Source organism: Rhea americana, unplaced genomic scaffold (assembly GCF_003343005.1).
Source record: "Rhea americana isolate MKP2758 unplaced genomic scaffold, rheAme1 scaffold_112, whole genome shotgun sequence".
NCBI lineage: Eukaryota > Metazoa > Chordata > Aves > Rheiformes > Rheidae > Rhea > Rhea americana.
The window spans coordinates 3,027,438-3,035,114 of NW_028185173.1; positions in this window are offsets into that span (position 1 = coordinate 3,027,438).

Below are 7,677 nucleotides of genomic sequence, written 5' to 3' on the forward strand. Positions count from 1 at the left end.
GCCGCGCCGCTTTCTTCACCCACGGCCCCCGGCTGCCCCCCCGCGGGCCCGCTCCAGCCCGCCCCTCGCCCCCGGTTTGGCGGCCGCCCCCCGGGCCGGCGCTGCCGCGGCCCCCTGGGCACGCTGGATCCATCGGGGGTTTGTTTATTTATTTATTTTTTAAAGGCAGGTGTATTTAAAGCACAGAGCTAGCCAAAGGATTTCACCCCCAGACAACCAGTGCTAACYGGAAAAAAATATATATACATATTTTTTTATATATATATTTGAGAAAGATACATAGTCACAGCATAAGACGTTTAACGGTGGGAAGCACTAGGTAGCCATTTAGCAGGAGCGAACTGTACACCAGTGGAGCGAGTCCATCTCGGCTCCAAGCCGGGGCTCCGGGCAGGCCCTGCTTGCGCTGACCTCTCCGTTGTCACAGCGACCGCAGTAGSTCCTACCCACGGCCTTCGCGTTTCATCTGTCTCCCCATCTTTGTGAGCTTTCCGGACCTCTACTTTCTGTCTGACTTAGMGTCACTCTAAGAAGCAGGTGTGAATAGTGTGACACAGTATTTGAAAGGCAATTTTGAGAAAGAGGAGTGAAGTATGAAACTGCTTTGTAATCGCACTGAACACTGACACTAAACAGGGTGTTCTCATTGCTGCTTTGCAAACGGGAAAACTGAAATAGTGCGAGTTTTGTGCTGCCTCCTCACTCACTTTGCCCTCTCCAGGTATGTACTTTTTGAATAAAACTGTATGGCAAATAAAATAGCAGTGCAGCTCAGTTCAGATGTGAAAATCACTTCAGTTGAGAACACAAAAACAGGTTATCATAAAGCATCTTCCCCTCATTGTATCCCATCTTTCATGATGAATTTCAAACGACAAGTTGAAATATCTCCCAGAACAAGCTTACGCTTTCAGTGCCAAGACTGAGCCCAAGGGAGTTTTTCTCAGATGAGTTTTATTGAATAGTAGTGATAAAAGGATAGATGATAAAAAAATACACAAATTTTCTACAGAAGAGTGAAATAAACTTCATTATGCTTGCAAACTAGGAGAAAAAACAACTTTAATGAAACAGCAAGATTTGACTTGGAATTAGTTTTCCAAGTGGCATGAAACAAATCTTAAATTGTTGTCTAGATGAAGCAGTAGCATGATCTGATAACTGAATTCACTTTAACTGGAAATTAAAGTTTGCTTAATTACCTGAAGGAATAAGAGGCAAAAATTCTTCTTCTGCCTGAAAATTAGTTTTGATCCCTTTTTATACCTGCACAGGGTAGAGCATACAGTTCCTAGAGAGATTAAAATAAGGGGCAAATCTGTTACTATTAGTAAAAAGGTACCATCTGGCTTTCTGTAAAGATTAAATGTAATATGATCTTTGGAAGAGTGTATTTAGCCTTTAAAGGGGGGAAAGTAACTTCTTAATCATAACATTATGTTGTATGATTAACCAAAAACACATAGCAGAAACTTTTATATGATACCAGTACAAATACAATTACATGCATCCTACACAACCCCAAATTGCACATAGTCTTTCCTATAGTATTGATGCTAAAAAAAAAAAAAAAAAAAAAAAAAAAAAAAAAAAAAAAAAAAAAAAAAAAAAAAAAAAAAAAAAAAAAAGGGAAAAAAAAAAAAAAAAAAAAAAAAAAAAGTGATTTACTTTCTTGTACAGATTTACTATTTAGAATAAAAATGTCCAAGGCTCCAAGGCTGTTCATACTGCAGTTCCAGTTGTCGAAGAAGAACAGTCTCCTATTTTCATATGCAGTATTCCCTGTTGCAGGTACAAGAGTAATTGAACTGTGCAGTGAGAGCACTCTTGGTGGAATTGCTTACTAGAGTTTTGGGGAAGAAGTTTTCTCCAAAAGGTGTAGCTTGGTCTATAGCAAACAACAAAGAGCAAAAGGAGAGCAAAAGAGAACTGCTAAACTGAAGCTGGACTATATTGTTCTCAGGGTGCATCATAATTTTACAGTTACTTGATTTCTGCCAATAATTTTGACTATGTTGAGTTCTTAACTGAATTATTTTTGTTTGTTTTTCTTTTCCCTCTATATGACAGTTTAATGTATAGGTGTGTTTTTCTGATATTAATTCCTTGCAACAATTCCTTCATACAGAATTCTTTTCAGGCTTTAACAGCTATTCTTCATTATTCACACAGAGAGTCTGTTTTTTGAACTACTGTCTATTTTCAGCTCCCTGTGCCATCTTTCCAGTTCCCCAAAAGATGACTTCTTGTGCCTCAGGTTAATTAAGAGCTTTTATTTATTTATTTATTTATTTCTGTCTAGGTTTCCTTTGAGGGTCGTAAAATGATTAATACAAAGGAAAATACCCATTGTTTGAAATATGGCAAGTGTCCCTTCTGTGGAGCTAATTAAATGCAAAGACTGTATTAAATAAGCTTGCCCAGGTGTTTCATTGAATGAAATAAATTTGTTTAAACATTATCTTCTGTAGGAGGGATTAGGCTGCTTCACCACTGTTGTGCATCTAAATCCATTTTAGGGCTTATCAAATTTGCTGAGTGCACATCTGTATTTTAAAGGGTTGGTGTCACTTTAACAGAGGTTCGCCTTGAAAACAGAAATGCTTCTGTGCATCAAAGATATCTTAAAAGCAGTCTGATTGAAAAAAAAAAAGATAATTAATGGATATTGCTAAGTAAAGAGTTAAAGACAAAGAATTCCTCATCATTTTAGGGTTGACTTAGGGTCAGACTATAAACAAAATAAAGCAGTTTTAGAACTAGGACATTCACAGGCTAATCACTTGCCTATTCAAATAGTGGAGAAAGGAATATTAACATCCTTTTCTTATACTGGCTACCTGCATCTTAGATAGCAATATTTAATAGCCTCTTGATGGCACTGCTCTCCATTCTGGAGAAAGTGACAGGGGAGAGATGAAACCTGGACTGTAATCTGAGTTTAGACCCTTGGCAATATATTGTGGAAATAAGGATGCTCACCTGGAATTGGTGATTCTGCTCTGTCTTGCTCTTCTGCAGAGCAAGTACATGGATGAGGTTCTCACAGCTTCATGGCAGTACCCTACTATCTGGCCTATTGACTGATCCTAGAGTGTGTGTGTGTGTGTGTCTTGCCTACTTCAAAGACTTCTGTTTTATTACAGCCTGAAAAATATTCAAAAAATACAAGTTTATAACTTCACATGCCACAGGATTTAAATATTTTGCCAGCCATAATGCCGCACAACCTGCTTTCAGAAGCGCTGACTTGTAAGAAGATGATAAACCTAGAAAGCAGGATAGGAGGTTTTAGTGGGTTCTTGCATGGTGATGATGCACAGAAATCTAATAAAATGGCATTAGCTCATTAATCAAGTAGCTCTACGAGGGCAAGAAGTAGTATAACATGTAAATTACAAGACAAGAAAAGAAACTGTTGCACCCATTAAAAGATAACTGAGCAAAATGATGGACGTCTGTGTAACTCCCTAGCAAACAGCCTAGCTTTGAAATATAACCCTGATTCCGTGTTGGATCAAATGTTAACACAAATATTGCCTAATTTAACTCTTTTTAACAGCTGAGGGCAGTCTCATTATAATCAGAGAGAGTTTTCTATTGATAACATAGAACTTAGATCAGCCCAGTTCTGTAAATGTCCTAAGCACCATCTGAAAGATGCTGAGCAGACTACATACCCATCAGGCGCAGTGGGAACAAAATCTGTTATTCATATACCAAAATGGCTCCTAAGGACTGCAGCCCAGATGARCAGGGACTCCTAAACCCTTCTAAGTACCGTACCCAGCTTCCATTAGAMTCACTGGGAAACTTCCCTATTGTCTTCCACAGTGGTGTCTGGCCCTACATCACAGCAAGTAAAGGAAATGATTTTGCAAGCTGTGAGGTRCCTTGAACTTTGATTTGGTGTGGATTTTAAAGCACTCAGTATCTCACAGTGCCATCCAAACTGAGAAATAATTCTCCAACCATTCCCCCCACCACATTTTTTTTTTTTTATGTTCTACACCCTGCTGAGTTGCTGAAGTGGGCTTGCAACCAAAGAAAAGAATTTAATTATTTAATTTCCTCACTACTCATGGGCTTTCAACTATGTCCCTCATAAATCTTTTTTTTTTTTTTTTTTTTTTTTTTTNGCTCATCTTCTACCCTTCTACCCTTCTACCCAAGGTATATTGGGCATAATAAACAATGAAAAGAATAAATTAACAGAGCTTGGTGCAACTATTGAGGAAAACTCTGACACCACAGCACTGAACACATACAATGGTACAAATACCATTGTATGTAAAAAGTGGAAAGTCCATATTCACACAATTCATTCTGGTGAACTGATTTCTAATGTATGTTTTTATYAGGATGAAATAGTGAATTTTACATTGTTCCAGTAGTTAAATCTCTGCTTTAAAGGATTCAGTTTTATATCCAGCAGTTTGTACAGCTGCAAGTATCAAACATTCTTAGTCATTTTATTTTTATATAGTTGTCAATGTACTAGAATCCTCACACACACACACGCTGATGTGAGCCAAAATAACCCAACTTGAGCTGCTCCAAAGCAAAACTATTGTCTGTGGATGTATCCATAGACTCATCCTTGGGACATAAAGAAATGACTTTGTCTGCAACATGAAAGTGTTGCCAACTTTAGTGTGAATGCAGCTACTGTTCAACAGTGCACAGTAACACAACCCAGCAATGTGGAACAGGAATTGAATAAAAAAAAGACCACATYTAATTGATATTTAGATATGGTGGGACATAATTACTCATGCTGGAATTCAYTCAATAGATCAGCACTGTGAATGCTTCCTTATAAAAAAAAGTACAATCAGTTCTTTACTGTCCRCAAACAGAGAAGACTTCAGTTTGGCAGCTGATGCCTAGAAAATTTGATTTTATACATAYTTCTGTGTTTTTCATGACATTTCTTTTGTTTGTTAAGTCATAATATCTCCAGTCAGCCTCTGAGCAAAGAAAGTAGTAACTCAAATAAATAGTAAATAGTACTTAGAAGTTTAGCATTACTTTATWGCTTTAAAGTTTATTATAAATGTTKCCTAATTGTGCTTACAATRGACTCACTCCTGAGAGAGAATTAAATAACACAAAAATTTTACAAATGAAGGGGCAGCAGAAAGAGTTATTAAGCAACGCACATTTAGAAGTAATGGCAAAATGGGAGTATACATCATATTCATTCCTTGATCCAAATTTCAAATCAYGACAGCATGTTTAATACAAACATATCTTTACGTAATCTGTGCAAGTCTGCCCAGTAAATGAATATAAAAAAAGTCAGGTTATAGTTTATTTCTAGAGAAGAATATCATTTATTTTAGTAGCCATCTGCAGACATCATTTTTCTAAACCACATAGGTATGATCACATTGAGGGATCATGTTGAGGGATCACACATCTGATTTRGATAAAGCTGGTTAGATAGATTTGGATAGATCTGGGTCCAAGAAAGTAAAAAAGTAAGAGTTTAGTAATTTAAAGTTTTAACAATAGGACAAACAGGTTGATAYTGAATTAAAATTTATGTTAGGCGAGGAAAAACAAGTGAAAACAAGCTTTACTTTTAATGAAAATAAATCAACATGAAAGTAATGACCAGATGAATACCATTAATACTACACCTTGGTGAAACTGTGGAACTGAAACAGCTTCTTGACTATAATATAAAATTAGTGACTTTATAGGCTCCAGAATCACAAATGCACAAGCACATCAAAAGGATTATTTGGTAGACAGACCCCAGTGTGATCAGCAGACCTTCCAACTCATGTATTATGTGGATAACAGGTGGAGGAAATGAACATATCCAGGAGTACAGGAAATTAACATTTGCAGAAAGAGGAGCATCTTTGTTACAGTCATCTGTCTCTGTTTAAATAGCTCATCTCCAGTGGATCAGTTCAGCTCTCAAATCTGCCATTTATATTCTATGCTTCTATTTAAACTTAACCCTTTCAAGGGCACTAATCCCAACAGATGCTTCCATCCGTACTATGAAGATTTACCACCTTATATTCAGTAGTAACTATCACATTTGTGTATTTACAGCATTGTCAGCCTGTGAAAGGTTTTCAGACTTTTTTTCAGATTCTGCAGTCCTATGAGTAGGTCTAAATCTCAACATTAGTTCTAAAAATTTTTCTAATCCCTAACAGCTGTGAAAAAGAGTTTAAAAATGTGATCCTAGAAAACTCAAGAAAATACGATTCCAACTTCTTAAAAATAATATTTAATTTTTTAATTAATGTTTCTTGTGTCTGTCTTTTGTGATCTTAAAGTAATGTTGTCCTTAATTTCATTTTCTGTAAACGTAAAACAACAACTTTATACACATATGCACACCTCCGGACTGCTGTACAAGAGAAACAGAGATTACCTCRCATTCTAACACAAGGCCAGTCCAAAAATCCTAAAACTCAAATTTGCAAAACAGTCTCCATTTGTAAACCTGATTGTCACATCCGCAAGTGTTACCARTTCAGTCCCTTAGATTAAAAACCCTCAAAATCAGCTAAAGTAATCTAGTCACTTTCTCAGGCTGTGGCTGTGCAGGAAAGCTGCTTTGCTCCCTGCTACAAAACAACAGTTTCAAGTTATAGTTGAACCATAAGCACAGCTTGAGGACACTGGTTCTCACTGGGCCAATTTAATTACAGCACTGACAAAACTGGCAGGTGAAGTTTCAATGTCCTAACCAACACAACTGRCAATCAAATGTAAATAAAAATGGTGTCTTTCTGCACTCAATTGTCAACCATGGTGAGATCTGAGCAGAATTCAGAGGTCCTCAGGTGAAACATGCCCTGCAGGCATAGAATAATCCCATCGGGGAACTCTGCTCTACCTCGGTGATTCTGTGAGATGTGTACGAGCACATAGACACTGCTTCACTGAACACGTATATGCTGGTGCTAACTATGCTGTAAGGAATGTTGTACCACATATATACTACTTAGGCACTGCACACGGGAGTGCAGAGCACATCTCTCTGGTATAAAACATGTTGTAAAGAAGCAAAGACTGTGTCAGAGAATTCAAGACCAAGTGCTGACTAAGTTTGAGTGAGTACACTTGATGAAAACAAGCATAATAAAAGCCCAGCTGCTTAAGACTTTAGCTCTTAGACTACTTATCTGAGAGATGACTTTTTGCTTCCAAATACAGTGTTGTTGGTTGCAGATTTATAGGTGGACTGAACATATGCACTATGTTATATTTTAAGAAAAGAGACCAAAAAAAAAAAATCTGAAAGCCAGTCTTAATACCACGAACAGATTGTAAGACTTCCTCTATGCAATTGTTAACATTAATGTTGATATCTTTCACTTTTACTGGTTTCTGTACTGAAATGACCATCCTACATAGCATCTCCTTAACCTTAAATGAGAAGGCTACAGAATGCCAGAACAGGCCTTCCCCTTTTTAACATAGTTTTTTTGTCAGACTTTSATTAAGGGTCTTCAAAATTTTTCTAAGGCAAAATGGATAGAAACAACATAAATATGATTTACCTAATGCTGTCAGATTATAATACTCCCCTTTAGAATTATGCCCAGTAGCAGAAGATTCAATTTATAAAAATCATTTCTAAWCAATAATTGTATTTCACTGCAGTGACCACTAGTAACAAACATGTCATTGATAATATTTAGA